This window comes from Gavia stellata, unplaced genomic scaffold (assembly GCF_030936135.1).
Source record: "Gavia stellata isolate bGavSte3 unplaced genomic scaffold, bGavSte3.hap2 HAP2_SCAFFOLD_141, whole genome shotgun sequence".
Classification (NCBI taxonomy): domain Eukaryota; kingdom Metazoa; phylum Chordata; class Aves; order Gaviiformes; family Gaviidae; genus Gavia; species Gavia stellata.
In genome coordinates, this window is record NW_026777294.1 from 65,001 (window position 1) to 67,500 (window position 2,500).

Sequence of the window (2,500 nt, forward strand, 5' to 3'; positions counted from 1 at the left end):
GGCCGTCGGGGAAGCCGCGCGCGCGCGCGTGGCCCGAGTTGGCCCGAGCCTGGCTCCCGCGCTCCGCGCAGGGCGAGGCCTCCGGGCGTTCCGGGCCGGCGCGCGCGCGCGCGGCGCCGGACGGGGCGCGGTGGCGGTGTTCTTCCCCCCCCCTTTCCCCCGCACCTCCCCCTCCCCGGTCTACCGGGAGCGGGGCGGGCCGGTGCGTGGTGGAGGGGTGGGGGGGGGGTGTCCGCTGCCGACGCCGCGTTCGGCGGGCGAGGCTCCGCCGGGTTCCCGTCCCGCGCCGGCGGGCGGCCCGAGCCACGGCTCTCCTCCTTGGGCGCAGCGCCGGGCTAACTGAGGGAAACCCCGGGCCCCGGGAAGGAGGAGGGGGTGGTGGTGGCGGCGGATGCCGGGCGCGCCCCCGCGGGCGGACGCTCTCCCGAGGGCGGCAGCGGGGGAGGCACCCCCGCGGGGCCTGCAGGTCGTTTCCCTCACCCCAGGGCCAGGTACCTAGCGTCCGCGCTTCCGCGGCCCTCCCTCGGTGGGGCCGGGGGCCGAAGGCCGCGGAGAGGCCGGGCGGAGGTTTAAAGACTCGGGCGGCTCGATGCGAGCGCCGCGGGGGGCGGGCCGGGCGGTGGCCTGGAAGGGGCGGGAGTTGCTCCCCGTAAGCCCCTGGCTGGTGCGCGCCGCCCGTGCTCGTCCCGCGGCGAGCCGCCGTGCTGGGGAGGGGGTCCCACTGCCCCCCCCTCTCCGCGGTCCGGTCTCGGCAGAGAGACCGCGGCGCGCGGTCGGCCCTTGGGCCGGCCGGCCTGCCTGCCTGCCTCGAGACGGGCGAGTCCCCGCGGTGGGGGCCCGCCGGGCGGCCGCCGGGCCGCCGCGCCTCCGTCGCGGCGCTGCGCCGCGCCGCGCCCCCGCTCCCTCTCCGCCCCGGCGAGCCGCTCGGCGGCCTCCCGCCGGCGGCGGGGGGGGGGGGGGCGGCAAGCCGGCCGAGCGGCGTCGGTGCCGCTCGGCCCGCCGGTCGGCCGGGCAAGCGCCCGCCGCCCGCCGCGGCTCCCCCGGCCCGGGCCCTGCCCGCCGCTCCCCCCCCTTCGCCCTTCCCCGGCCGCGCCGGGCGGGTGGGCGGGCGGGCGTGCGGCCGGGGGCGTCCCACTCCCGGTCTCCGCGTGGAAACGGGGAGAGCGGGCGGCGCCCCCGGCTTAGCGCGCCGTCTGCCTTCCGCCCTGGCGCGTGCCGGCGGAAGGGCCGGAGGCGGGAAGCGGCGGCGGCGGTGCCGGGAGGGGCAGCCGTTTGGGCGCGGCGGGTGGGCGCCGTCCGGTGGGCCGCGGGCCGCGGCGTCGCCGCGCTGGCTCGGGCCCTGGCGCTCGCCGCCTCCGGCGGGGCCGCGGAGCCGCCGGCGGAGCCGGCGGGCTGTCGTAGCGCGGCGTTAGCAGCCTGCGCGGAGGCGCGCGCGGGGCCGGCGGGGCGCCCCGCCGCTGCCCGGCAGCTTGCTGCAGCAGCAGCAGGCGCAGCAGCGGCCGTCCGTGTGCCGAGCGAGGCAGGCAGGCGGCCGGGCGGCGCGGCCGGGCGTGCGCCGCTGCCTCCGTGCGGGGGGAGGCCCTGCGGGGGCCGGGCCGAGCCCGGGCGCCTGGTCTGCCTCGGAAGCGAGCGAGGTGCGTGTTTGCCAGGTCGTCGGCCGGGAGCGCGGGCTCCCCGCCCTCGCCGTTGGCGGGGCTTCGTTGCCCCCGCCGTCCCGTCCCGTGTCGTGTGTGTGCTCCGGTACGGTGAGCCGAGGCGCGAGGCCTCTCCGTCGCGCCGCGTGGCGTCCCCTCCGCGCGGGCGGGCGGGGGCGGGCGGGCGGGCGGTGGGCCTCCCTCAGCGAGGAGAAAGGGGCCGCGTTTGGCGCGCGGTCCCGGCCCCCCCGCGCGCGCGGGGCGGTGCCGAAAGGCAGACAACTCTTAGCGGTGGATCACTCGGCTCGTGCGTCGATGAAGAACGCAGCTAGCTGCGAGAATTAATGTGAATTGCAGGACACATTGATCATCGACACTTCGAACGCACTTGCGGCCCCGGGTTCCTCCCGGGGCTACGCCTGTCTGAGCGTCGCTTGACGATCAATCGCCGGCTGCGCCGCCGCCGCCCTCGTCCGGGGCGGCGGGCCGCAGCGGCGCGGCTGGGGTGCCTCGCAGGCCCCGCGTGCGGCGGCCCCGGGCCGGAGAGCGGTTTGCCCGCCTCCCGGCGCCGCGGTCGGCCGCGCGGGCCTTCGTCCCCCTAAGTGGAGACTCGGGGAGCGCTCCGAAGCTCCCCGCTCCCGGAGCGCCCGCTGGGCGGAGCTCGTCCCGCCGGGGGCCGCCAGGGTGCGTCGGGCCGGCCGGGCCCGGTCGCGGCGGTGGGGAAGAGCGAGCGAGGGGGGGGCGGAGGCGCGGTCCTCTCGCCCACCCCCGGCGTCCCGCGCGGGCGGCTGTCTGCGGGTGGGTGCCGCGGCGGTGCCGTGCCGTGCTGCCGCCCGCGCGCGCGTGCGCGCCGGGGAGGCGGGGGG

General features: G+C 81.2%; 1 non-coding gene across 1 annotated transcript; it reads left to right on the forward strand.

Annotated features, from left to right (window-relative positions):
• The first annotated feature begins 1,914 nt into the window (after window positions 1-1,914).
• Window positions 1,915-2,067, forward strand: LOC132321894 (5.8S ribosomal RNA). The gene has a single exon (XR_009484961.1). It is a non-coding gene; the product is annotated as a 5.8S ribosomal RNA (ribosomal RNA).
• Window positions 2,068-2,500: the final 433 nt, after the last annotated feature.